Consider the following 13,940-nt stretch of genomic DNA (forward strand, 5'->3'; position numbering starts at 1 on the left):
CTGCTTGCATTGCCTTTGTCATCAGCATCTAAAAGTTGTTAAATCTGAGTATAGGTGGTTCCCACGCTGGTGGGTTCCCAAATTTGTGAATTAGTTATTTGAAGGGTTTTGGTTTTGGTTTTGGTTTTGGTTTCACTCTGGGGACAGAAATAGCAGAGAATGGTAGTCAGGTCCTTGGGATAGCCCTCAAAATATAATTTTATGTAACAAAATGTAGCCATGCTATTATAAATCCCAAATACCACTTTTAAGTTTCTCTGTGAAAATTCATTTACAAAAATCTGAGTGAGGGCAGCCTGGGTGGCTCAGCGTTTGGCGTTGCCTTCAGCCCAGGATGTGATCCCAGAGACCCAGGATCAAGTCCCGCATTGGGCTCCCTGCATGGACCCTGCTTCTCCCTCTGCCTGTGTCTTTGCCTCTCTCTCTCTCTTTCTCTCTCTCTGTCTCATGAATAAATAAATAAAATCTTTAAAAAAAAAGCTGAGAGAGGTGTGGACGCGTATATGGAGTTTATTTTTCATGTTAAGATGTCATCCTTCGTTGCATTCCTGCCCAAGAGGTAAAGACAATCTACTTGAGCTTCAAGGACAAGCTCCTTTCTTAATGGGGAGCTACATATTGAAAACTTAAGTGGGAGGTTGGAGTGTCCCTCGGTCTTGGGTTGCTACCCAGAAAAAGAAGGCACTCAAGAACACCTTCAGGGATGTGATGCTCAGTCTATTGGAGAAAATCCCATTCTAATGGTCTTAGAGCTCCTCTATTTCCCAGCTAATCCTTTCTCATTATTCTTTGCTCCTTCAATTACCTTTCCTCTTTAACAATTGTTGTCATATCCCCCACGCCTAGGAAAAGAGTCTTCCTTGGGAGCAGAAGCAGCAATTACTTTGTCCAAGAAATAGCATGTGATGCAAAGAGAACCAGGTTTCAACATTGGTCTCCTCTCCTTCCAGCTTCTCCACACCCTTATTCCTTCCAAATGGATTATACTTGCTCCTCAAGGTTTTTAGGGTCAGACATTCAGTATAGGAGAGCAATTCAGGAGAGAGATTGTTGACATACGTAGGCATGGCTTATCCTTCTTCAAGATTCTAATGGAATCCACATTTTCCGAGTGTGTGTGTGTGTGTGTGTGTGTGTGTGTGTGTATCCATCATTCCCACTATACAGACCCACAGGAAGGAGAATGGGCATCACTATTTTTCAAAATCACATGAGGAATTATTCTTTTTCATGTGGTCTTGTCCCTTTTATGACTTTTCCCCAAACCCAAGTGTGAGTGCTTATACCTGTATTGTGACTTAGCTCAGACACCAGCCCAGGCAAAGTTTTTACTTCCTTTGACCTTTCCTTTGCTCTGAGCTAGGCATCTTCCTCCTGCCATACCTGGAACCATCTTGACTCTCATTTTTTTTTTAAATGATCGGAAAACATCTTATTTTTGCCTTATTGGTAATCTGTCTTTTGACTTCTTTGTCATCTATTGATTAAGGTTGGAAGCAGTTGATCTCAGTGATATCCTCTCTGCTTTGCTCAAACACTTGGTACAAACACTCTTTACTCCTGGAATCATAACCTCCTCTGGCTGAACTTGTTCACAGGATAAAATAGATGCTTCATCTGGATATAAATCTGTGCTTTCTTAGCCAGTGTGAGATCTAAAAGATACATTATTTTTTAAAGATTTTGTTTATTTATTAATGAGAGACACAGAGAGAGAAGCAGAGACATAGGCAGAGGGAGAAGTAGGCTCCCTATGGGGAGGCCTAAGTGGGACTTGATCCTAGGACCCCAGGATCACAACCTGAGCCAAAGGCAGATGTTCAACCACTGAGCCACCCACTGAGCCAAACATAGTGATGAATCCAGGTGCCCCTAAAAGACAAATATTTAGTCCCACATATAGTCCCTGTTTTTCAACCTTAAAAAATTAATTTCAGTAATGTATTTCCTTTAGCCTTCTGTCATCTGTAAGAATATCAACAAATAATACTGGAAGACAGCTTTCCTGGAGTTTGTTTATTGGAACACCTTTAATAGCCCTGTTTTCTTATTTAACACTAGGCCTCAAACACAGTCAAAGCCACATTGATTGAAACATGCAAAGCACTCCCAGAAGCATAAATAAAATGAAATGGAGAGGATCTTTGCATTTTGCAGGATGGGTTAGCTTAAAAGGAAAGACATGCTCCCTGTCTTGAAAATCAGAAAGGAGATGTTTCTTTTAGTTAAAAGCAAGGAAATCTGAAACCACTGATTTTCCAAGAGAAAGCTTTTTTCAGAAAACCCCTTCCAAGGGTTAACTTTATGACAAAATGAAAGATTATCCTCTGCCATCTGTCACTGAAACCCAGTCTCCATTCTATATCCAGGCCTCAGAGCAGAGTGGAAGCAGAGGGAATCGAGAGACTTCGATGTACCAGGAACTGTTCCTTGACAAGCTTATTTCTCATTTGTCTTCATCAGAAGGATTTCGAGACTGGAACATTGAATAGGCTGCTCACTGACAGCTGATGGGAAGATTAGTGATCAAAGGTTGGAGATATTTGGAAAGGGAATGTGCTATGCTATGGGGGTTGATGGGAGAATGAAGAGGAACTCCAAGCCCTCAAATAGACATGATTTAAGCTAAAAGCCCAAGAAGCTGCTGTGGAGGAAGGAGAACAAGGGATTCCGTCTCCTCTTGGAGGCTGCATTGTGCGTCTGTCCAGGGAAGTGCAGGCAGCCCTCTTCAGAAATGTGGAGTAGCCAAGTGGTGCTCTTGAGAAAGCCAATTACAAGGGGCTTCTGACATTTTAGCTCAGCTCCATCTGAGGAGAAAGCACATTTGTCAGTGAAACAAACCGCGTGAGGAAGTCATGGCCTTTGTGAAGAGACCGAGTGTTCAAAACATGATTCTTCTGGTTCTGTCATAATCATTTGTCAGATTTTGTTTCATATTTTTTTCTAGCCTTGATGAATTCAGCATATTTTTTCTAGCCTCAACAAATTCGGGTCTTTCCATCGAATTTCAATCAAGATGTGAGGATTGTGGAGATTTTTAGCTTTTTAGTTTGACTACATGAGGCCGACAAAGCTATTAATTCCTCTCACATGCATGTATCAGTCCCTAATCTCCTCAAACTCTTCCCTCAGAGTCTACTGATTCATTCCAGAAACAAGAGCATAGACCTCATCAGATTCTATACTTGAATTTGAAGAGGCCCACAGTGAAGCTTGAAGGAAAACGAAAGACTCTTGTTGATGGATAGTGTTGGAGAAGTCTAAACAGAAATGTCTGTGGCCAGGAAGAATGCCTCGTTGGGGACACTCTGGAAGACCAGCGTGTGTTCAGACAGAATGAGGAGAGCTTCCCTGGAGAGAGGTAGTGGCTGAGGCTCTAACTTTGAGTTCTAACCCTGTCCTATTTAAGGTGAAATTAAGCTCTGAACAAGAGTTTTCCTCTTCTGAAATCTCAAAATATTAAACCTGATAAGAACCTGAATGCTGTCTAAAGCAGACCTTTCCTTTAATAGGTCAGGAACACAGAAGGTCCCAGAGGTACCGTGACTTGTCCGCAGTTGCAGAGCTGCTTTGGGACAGACACAGAAGCAGCCTGAGATTCTCCCCAACACCTAGGTCACCTCTGCCCAGTGACAAAGATTCTCTCCTTGACCAAACCTTACTCAGGCTCCTCTGACTGCCTCTGATCTCTCTTCTCAAATAGGCCTTGATTTCGGGGGCTTCTGTGTTTGTCTCTGCATGTCCAATTTTAGTGAGAGATCCTGCTAAGTTGGTTTAGACAGACTCTCCCACTCTCGATGCCTCGTGCCCCCCACAGTGCTGTCTGGTCACCCTGGTCTGCCTCCGCAAGATTTCTGTCAGGTTAGTATTGTCAAAATCCTTCCTGACCCCTCTTAGGGAAGTTTTCTCTTAGTAACTTTTTTTTTTTTTTTTGAAGATTTTATTGATTGATTGATTTGAAAGAGAGAGAATGAGCAGGGGGGAGGGGCAGGGGAAAAGAGGAGGAGGAGGAGAGAGAGAAGCAGATCCCCTGCTGAGCGGAAAGCCCCATGAGGGACTCAATCTCAGGACCCTGAGATCATGACCTGAACTGAAGGTTAGGTGACCTTTAGAGGCTGCCCCCACTCCAATGATCTACCCCTAGTTACCCTTGAAATTTCCAGTTTCTGGTAATATTATTTTTCAATGCTGGGGACATGTACATTCATTTTTTTAAATTAATGTGTTTAGTGAAATGTTATTAGTGCCAAAATTATTATTAAATGTTATTAATGCCAAAATAGAAAAAGGCAAGTCTAAATTACAGAATATTTTGAAAGAAGTTGATTTAATAGCAGTTTAGTAGAGGGGAAAAATCAGATGTTGGGGGCTGGAAAAGAATGAGCTGTAATCTGTTGGTGGGAATGCAAACTGGCTCAGCCACTCTGGAAAACAGTATGGAAGTCAAAAAGCTAAAAATAGAGCTACCCTATGACCTAGCAATTGCACTACTAGGTATTTATCTAAATGATACAAACATAGTGATTTGACGTGCCACATACACCCCGATGTTTATAGCAGCAATGTCCACAGCAGCCAAATTATGAAAAGAGCCCAAGTGTCCATCGACAGATGAATGGATATAGAAGATGTGGTGTATGTATACAATGAGATATTACTCAGCCATCAAAAAGAATGAAACCTTGCCATTTCCCATGACATGGATGGAACTAGAGGGTGTTGTGCTAAGTGAAATAAGTCCAATAGAGAAAGACAGTTATTAAATGATCTCACTCAGATGAGGAATTTAAGAAACAAAACAGCTGAACATAGGGGAAGGGAAGGAAAAATAAAATAAGAGGAAAACAGAGAGGGAGGCAAAACAGAGGGAGGCAAACCCTCCCTTAATTCTAGGGAACAAGGTGAGGGTCACTGGAAAGGAGATGGGTGGGGAGATGGGGTAACTAGGGGATGGCATTAAGGAGGGCACTTCAAGTAATGAGTACTGGGTATTGTATGCAACTGATGAATCACTGAGTTCTACCTCAGAAACTAATGATTACACATCTGTTAATTAAATTGAAATTAAAATTAAAACAAAAAAGAATAAGCTGTAATCAGCATAGGAGTTCCTCTGTGTTTTTCCAAAGGAATTTGCAGAATTTGTTTGCAGACGGAGCAGTCTTTAAAACCTTTGCCACACACTTGACAAACCATTCTCACTTCCACCAATTCTGGACTTACACTTGGAGGGATTTACCAAATTCTAAAGAAGTGTCTTCACTTCAAAAATGTGAACATGAAGTTTTATTTTTATCCTCAATTTCTTGAAGCATTTGAAAGGTAAAATGCACATAAAACAATCATTTGCTAAATGCATCCACCCCTCGGGGGCTCCGTCAACAGTTGTGTTGATCTAGATGCACAAAGCTTTCCTTTCCTTGTCACTTCCAAAATTCTTGTCAAAGTTGTCATCAAACTGAAGATCTGACTCATTTTTAGCTTATCTGAGCAGGCTGTTCAGACCTGTCAGTTATAATTGTTCTTCCTATTTCTCTAGTCATTTTGGTTAAAATTCCCCTATCTGTACACGCCACCAAGCCTCCTCCCCCATTTGTCCCACCTGTCACAGCTGGATGTGGTATTTGCTAAGATGTCCAGTTGTAAATTCTCCTGCTTCATTCTGGGTCTGGCTGGTCATGGAACAGATGCTGCTCAGTCAGGTCGGTGTAGGGCAACTGAAGCCTTTCCCTTCCTTTAAGAATATTTTCTAGGGGCACCTGGGTGGCTCAGTGGTTGAGCCTCTGCCTTCGGCTCCTGAGATTGAGTCCCACATGGGGCTCCCTGCGAGGAGCCTGCTTCTCCTTCTGTCAGTGTCTCTGCCTTTCTCTGTGTGTTTCTGATGAATAAATAAATAAAATCTTAAAAAAAATTTTCTGAATTGATGAGGTTTCTTGTAGGTGATTTTTTTTTCCTATATGTTGATAACGTTTTTATGAAAAAAAAAAAGATTGATGGATATTGCAGGATGGTTCTGGACTTTGTTAGCTATTTTCCCAAATCTGGGGTGTATGCTCATTATCTTTTCTAAAACATAATTATGTTATAAAGCCTGTACATTCTATCTGCTTAATGGTAGAGAACTTGACACATGGGAGGCACTTACTGTTTTCATTGTTGCTGCTTAGTTTTCTCTTTATTTAGCTAAAAACTGAGGTGCAAAATAATGAGTTTTCCATATGAATAGTTGAAGCCAGAAAAAACTGTGGATACTGATTTTTGAGTATGATCAGTTCCTGATGTAAAGAAAAACATCACAACGAACCAGGCACTTGGAAACGTGGTGCAGGTGCAAAGATCAATACATCGTCGCAGCCAGTCTTTGTACTCTGGGGCTTTACACACACATAACTGGGTTTCCTTACAACTGGAGGATGTTACAGGCTCGCACGATCCACAGCTTGCCTGAGTGCCCGGGCCAAGGGCCAGTAACACAGGGCAACTTCGTCCCTTGTGCATGTCCCACTGCAGTGTGGCCACATAGCCCTTCTCCCTCTGGTATTTATGCCACTGGAAAATGTGATCCCAGAGACCTAGCAGGGAAGGGGGTGGAAGGGAGACTTAAGTAGCATGTTTTCAAGGGCCAAACTTAGAAGTGGTTTGCACCAGTTCCGCCCACAGTTCATTGGTCAGACCCTGGCAGGGGCTTACTGCAAGGAACCCTGGGAATAGTTGCCTTCCTGAGTGCTGGGCAGGAAGGTCTGGGGTGAGGTGGGGTGTGTGTGTGTGGGGGGGAACTCAGCATTGTTTCTGCCACAGAGATTGTTTTCCTCTGAATTTTTCAAAATATATGTTGACATTGAAAACAAGTGCCAATATTTCTCACTATTCTCAGTATTTCTCACTAAACACTAAGAAATGTGTTTAGAATCATCATGGTGCTTCTCAGAGAGAGCTATTTGTTTCTTTACTGAATCTTTTATGTCAAGGAAATAGCACGCATCGACATAATTTTTATCCATGGAAAGACTGTTAATAAAGTCTTGGTAACTATTCATGTAAAAACATATCTGGACCATAATCAACAGCATTGTTTTTTCTACATATTATAATAATTAAAGCAAGACTCCTTGGGTACATATTCCAGTCTTCATTATGTCCTTTATGCAGTGAGTTGAATAATGTCTTTCAAAAAAATGCACTCAAGTCCTAATCCCTCGTGCCTGTGAATATGATCTTATTTAGAAACAGGGTCTTTACAGATGTAATCAATTAAAACCAGATCGTACTGGCTTCGGATGGACTTTAAATCCAATGACGGTCATCTTTATAAGAGAAAGGAGAGGTACTGTGGATACAGAGACACATATACACATAGGGGGCGGAAAAGCCATTTGAAGTCTGAGGCAGAGATGGGAGAGAGACAGCTACAAGCCAAGGAATGTCAAGGACTTTTGGCAACTATTAGAAGCTAGAAGAGAAGCATAGAATGGATTCTCCTTCAGAGCCTTCAGAAGGAATCAATCCTGCTGACTTCTTGATTTCAGATTCTTCAAGAACTGTGGGAGAATAACTTTCTGTTGTTTTAAGGCAGAGTTTGTGGTGATTTGTTACAGTAGCCCTAACGGAATGGGTATAGTTGACTTCTAAAGAATCTGGACTTGAAGAGATAGATACCATCTTTAGGCTCCTACTGTGTACAAGGCACCACTAGACATGAGTGATACAAAGATGGGCACAAGATGCTTGCAAATGAGTGGAGGTAAAAGGCATGTACATAGATATTTAGAGTTTAACTGGAGGGGTGGACATTCTTGTCCTTCTGACTCCCCAACTTAAAAAGAACAAATATAACATCAAAAAATTATGTTCTGTATTATCACTTCTTATTCTTCCTTCAATTGTCAGTTCATTTCAACAAAAACTTCGGCTCAACAGGGATCTTTCAAGATATTAAGGTATTACTGATATTATAAAATATTATGGTCCAGGAAACACCCCATTTGTTTTCCCCAAAGTCTTAAGGAAAAGATAATTGATGAATTAGTATTTGTTAAGATCTGTTTGTTTTAGAATGTTGCGAACAGGCTAAAAAGTGTACAATGGCCCCTAATTCTTGGAAATCACTTCATATCAGGAAAACAAGGGTAAGTAAGAACCAGTTCTTCATTATGCAAATTGGTGTTTGATGTGAAATAAAAAGGGTTGTTTTGGGGACACCTGGGTGGCTCAGCGTTTGAGTGTCTGCCTTTGGTTCAGGGCATGGTCCCGGGATCTGGGATCGAGTCCTGCATTGGGCTCCCTGCATGGAGCCTGCTTCTCCCCCTGCTGTGTCTCTGCCCCTCTCTCTGTGTCTCTCAGGAATAAATAAATAAAATCTTAAAAAAAAAAAAAAAAACAGGGTTATTTTGGGTTGGAGCTGCAATGTCCAACTTAGAATGCCACTAACTAGAAACCATTCATGAGGAATAGCAACTGTCAGCAAAGCCCCGTGTATGTGCTGGAAAACACAGTCAGATAAATAATACTGATCACTGTCTGACTGTTTTTGGACCTGTCCTTTGGTTACCTATGCTAAATGTGAGACCAGATCATTGTCAGCTCATTCCAGAAGAACCACGATGATATTATAATGGGGTCCCGGCTCTGTGACTTTGTAACTCAGGGCTTTTTAAGGTTTCATTATGGACCCAGCTTTGTCAAGCAAATGACGAACTGCTGATTTCAAATGATGGGATTCTCATAATGGACAGACTCTGAATCTCAGTCACTCAATTTTTGTAGTAACGATGGAAAATGCCATATTAAATTTGTCATGTTCAAATATTTATATACTGTGATGCATTTCCCTAAGAGAGGAAAGATGAAGAGGAATTTTTTTTTTTTAACAAGTTGGCCCTGGTTTGGCACATAAATCTAGTTCAATTCTATCCACAGGAGTGTGGGGAGTCACCTACAGGTAATTTACAACAACAGGTTACACTGAAGTTGAATTGTTGGTCACCACCGAGGGGCTGTGGCCAAATCACTTGATGGCCCAGCACATAGCAAATACTCAGGTCAAAAGGCTCCAAGAAGAGAAAACTAACTCAGCTAGTAGGCTACTATCTGAAGGCAGCTGTGTCAGCTGTACAATAGCTCATCCCCACCTCCCTCAGGAGGTCCCCCAAGTCATTACATCTCTCATCTTAAGGAGAACTCTGTCACCTTGTATGTGAGCTAGCCTACTCCACATTTGCTCTCTATAGCAGGGGCATCATAGATCCTTCTAAACACCTACCAGAGGTCTGCATCTCCCCTGGGCCCCCCAACTCCACCCATCGGGGGCTACAGCTGATGACCCTCCTGCAACCAGGCAATCTGGCTTGGATAAATATCAATCTGAGGGTCTTCACTGCTAGAGTTCACTCCATGGTTATAGCCCTTTCCCTTCCACAGGAGGGAGATGAGTCGTCCTGTTTATGCAATAATTTAGTGAGAGCTGGACATTGATGTCTCCTTCACTTCTTTCCAGCTCAGATCTTCCTTAACTTGGCCAGTGTGTGGGGAGTGGGCATGGAGTGAGGGGGGTAGAGTGGAGGTGAGATGGCAAAGAGAGTGTGCTCGTATTTTTAAACATCAGCACCGAATCTGTGTTAAATGCTGTAATCAGTTCTTTGGATGTTACTTCATTCTTGTTCATAACTGGAACAAGAATCCTGAAAAGTCCTCTTGTAGGGCCCACTTGAGGAAACAGAGGGGTTAAGTAACTTGCCTCGAACCACATTGCTAGTAAGAACTGAAGCAAAGACTGGAACCCAGGTCTATTTTCAAGGTCCTCCATTTTTTCTACCACATTGTTTTTTGAGGCACAGTTACTTAAGGATGCCCAAACTTCTCATTCAAGGACACCTCTGTCTCACTTGGGGCGTGGTGCCCTTCCTCTGTTCCTGGGAAGACCCTGAGGCCCACTTCTCTGAATGATTCTGTCCCATCTGTCATGGGATCCAAAAGCCATTCTGATAATCCTTTTGCATTCCGGGGCATACGTTCATGTGGCCCTGGGTTGCGTGTGCAGAGATGAAACAGACTCGGTGATAACCACATATTCATATCTACCTTTGATATACTTACTTTTAAATAAGTGGGTGTCTACTGTTCTGAAAATGCTTTTGAACACGATTCTGATGTTGCAACAGAGACCCCTGGCAGTGGGTATACTGGGAGCTGTCTGATAGCCCAGGCCTGGAATCTTGCTCACTTTTTCTAGACAATGAAGAGAAAGAAAGATCCTTTATTTCCACCACCTTTCCTTAACCCTTCTCCAGAGTTGGGGAAGGGTGACTACAACTTTAAATAGCTTCTCTTCAAGGCTGGTAAATTAAAAGAATATCAATGCACGAGTAGGTAGGATGGGTGGAGCACTCAGGCAGAGAAGCTGTAGAAAAGTGAGCAAGTGCCACGAATGAATTTTAAAGTGAGATTGGTAAATAGGCTTGGAAGCTTAAAGGAACAGTATTTATCTTTTGGGTTTTATTGTCGAGTTTCACTGAATCCCGAAGAACCATGTATGTAAGTGGTTACTTTTTGGAAGGATTTTCCAGGTGAAATATCTGAACTAAATATTGAGAAACCAGTAGATACAACCAGAATGGGTTTGCTCCTCTGTTAGCATCCTGCAAATACTCTAACATGGCATTAGAAGCCATGGATAGAAACAAGACATACAAAAGTTCTAACGAGACCATGTACACTTTGAAATGGGGATAAATGTATAGATACAGCAAAGCTACATTTACAGTAATTCAAAAACTGAGACACTGGACTACCCAAGTTTACCCATATATGGTAGGGGGCTAGTTTGCGGGAGAGGAAATGTATATTCCGAACAGTGTTTTCCAAATCTGCTTAACAAGACCACTTATGGGAGAGCTGTCAAAAATCCAGAATCTCTCAGATACTCTGATTCAGTGGAAATGAAATAAGATTCAAATGTGTGTGTGTGTAACTCTTCAGTTGATTTTGGTGATCCACAGGTTTGGGAATGGATTCTGCTAAAAGATTTAGGCTATGTTGTCACCCTTAGGCCTCAGTTAGGCAAATGTCATCCATTTTCAGGTCTGGATCAATGCACTGGTCAGGACTGTGAGCATTGGAAGAGATTCAAAGATGGATTCGGAGATATCCCTTCAGGAATAGCTGCCCAGGCTGCAGGTTCCAGGAGAAAGGTTGCACCAGTAATAAAGTGCTGTTATACTGAACTGACTCAGAGTAAAACTTCAACTTCTGTTCTATTTTAGCCTTGGAAATAACAGCTTAGAGATGGTTGTGTTTCTCTCCACCACACAGAACACTACCCTGACAATTCAGCCCGGGCTGTGAGAGGACATGTGGACTTACGAGGTTAATACAATCATTATTTAAGAAGACACACTTGAAACTCCCATTTCTTGGCTTGTGAGCGTGTTTATCATGCAAACTATAATGTCTCGAGACCCTGGTCTGGCTTTGAGAGGAGTAGGAGGGATATCAGGGAAAAGCAAACTAAGATGGCAAAGCAAGATTATTTTTACACGGACTGGAGGACTGTATTTGTGACTCACCAATTCATTTCCTCTCTCAGTCAATGGAAACAGTGCCGATGCCGCTAACAGGAGAAAAGGTACTACTTTTCTTGGAAACACTGTCTCAGGCAGCAGCTGAGCTAGGCAGCTTTAGTATCCCTGGCTTGTATCACAGCTAACTCCCTCTTAAAATACTCAAGTATCTTCCCAGAAAGGCCATTTAGATCTGGAGTCTTCCTTGAGTCATGGATCTATTTGAAAATTCTACCAAGAAACACAGACACCAAATTTTGCATGCAATTTCAGGGATTTATGGATCTTCGCTTTAAAGTTGTCAGCCTTGGGACACCTGGGTGACTGAGCGGTTGAGCTTCTGCCTTTGGCTCAGGGTGTGATCCTGGGGTCCTGGGATCGAGTCCTGCATCAGCCTCCCTGCAGGGACCCTCTTTCTCCCTCTGCCTGTGTCTCTGTCTCTGTCTCTCATGAATAAATAAGTAAAATCTTAAAAAATAAAAAATAAAAAAAGTTGTCAGCCTTGCAGAGAAACCAGGGGTGGGATTTTGTTTTCACTCCACCAGATTAATTTTAGTCAATTGCAAAATGGCTGGTGGTTACACTGCACAGACCAGAATCTGGCTGCTTAGACATCTGTTGAGCATGTCCCTGGCAGGGGTTATTCACTGTTTTAGTAATGTTAAAATACGGAGCCTATATCAAGTGTTCACAATGTGCTTGAACACTAAATGTGTTACATGTAACATCATTTTAATCCTTAAAAGCTTGCACCGGTGAAGGCATTCAGATACTCTAGATTAAGTCAGTTTTTCAGAGTTACACAGTTTTTGAGTCACAAACTCAAGCTGACTTTAAAGCTAGTATGTAAGATCGACTCCAACACTTTCCCACCCTGAATTGAAAATTTTACTCTCCTCCTGAGATAGTGGCAAATGTTGTAAGGTGTATTAGCCTTGGGAGAAGAGGCTTCAAGCAACGATCTATACCTGGCGATGTCCAACACTAATTCTGATCACATATCCTCCAAGAAATCAAGTAAAAGAAATTTACTTTCTCAGTTCTAGAATCCACATGACCACTTAAGCAATTCACATCATTGTTCTAGTTCATGATTTCCTGGAAAACTAGAACCATGTCTGCCTCACTTTTTGGGTCACACTCCACATGCCCAGGCCATGGGGGAAGCTCAGTATCAAATAGAAGACCAGTTTGCCCCTCTCTGTTCTCGAATGAGGATAACAACCTCAGAGATGCAAACCATGAGAACCCTCTTGTGTCAACTTTAATAGACCCGTTTAATCTGGTTTCTATTACATATTATATATCTAGCTCATTTTAAAAAGCAGCCACTGGTCTTTAGCTCAAATGCATGCTACTGAACAAGTAACTTTAGAATAAGTTTGAAATGCTGTAATTGAGTGCTATGTTCAATTCAGTTTGGCTTTCTGCATAGCACTGGGAAGATTTGATCATTGGTTAGCTGGGACAACTGACTAGGGGTCCTCAGAGATGCCTTTCTTAGTTCAGAAAATTCTTGATCCCTATTAAAAATTGCTACCTTTAATCTATTTAAAAACTTCACTTTCTTTTAATCAAAGACCAAAATAAACATGTTTAGCACTTGAATACTGAAGGGCAATACCTGAATATAAATACATATTTTGATGCCGATTGACTGTACTTTTTCTAACAGGAGTCATTATTTAGGAAATCTCTCATGTCTCGTTTTTGTCACCTGCTATAATCTAGCCCCTAAAAACTGGTTATGCTGTTCCAGATATTCAAAACAATCTAATTTTCATGCCAACCAAATAAATAAGCTGCAGAATAGCTGAAAACGAAACTTGTTTAAGCATATGTAATTTTAGCAGACATTTAAATATAACACAAATGGTAGAGGCTAATGGGTGGGGTGGCAGATTACTTATTTGTATTTAAGTATTATAATTTTTATAGAATCCATTTCACAATGACAATTTTTAGTGCACGACAACACTAGAGGCCAAATATTTTTAATCTGTGGATGATATTACTAAGCACATGGGGTGCGTCTAGGGGAGGGGTTCCTTAAGAAACATGACCCTAGTAAGGAAGTACTTTTCTCCTAAGAGCGGATGTGGAAACAACACCAGGGTTAGTAAGTTTTTTTTTTTTTTTTTAAGTACTATCAGTCCTTGAGTTTCTATAAGAGCAGATGTGGTGCCACACAACAGAAAATCTAAATCATACTTGTATGGTGTTCTCATTTGTGTGTTTGAACACATTTTTTAGTGACAGGGAGGGGAGAGGGCAGGCATATTACGTAGCCAAGATCAACTACCACTTTTTAATTTGCCATGAATTACACGCAGGTTCAATTTGAGAAATTGACTCAAACACTAGTGTTTAAGTTGAGCTCATCTA

Source organism: Vulpes vulpes, chromosome 1 (assembly GCF_048418805.1).
Source record: "Vulpes vulpes isolate BD-2025 chromosome 1, VulVul3, whole genome shotgun sequence".
NCBI lineage: Eukaryota > Metazoa > Chordata > Mammalia > Carnivora > Canidae > Vulpes > Vulpes vulpes.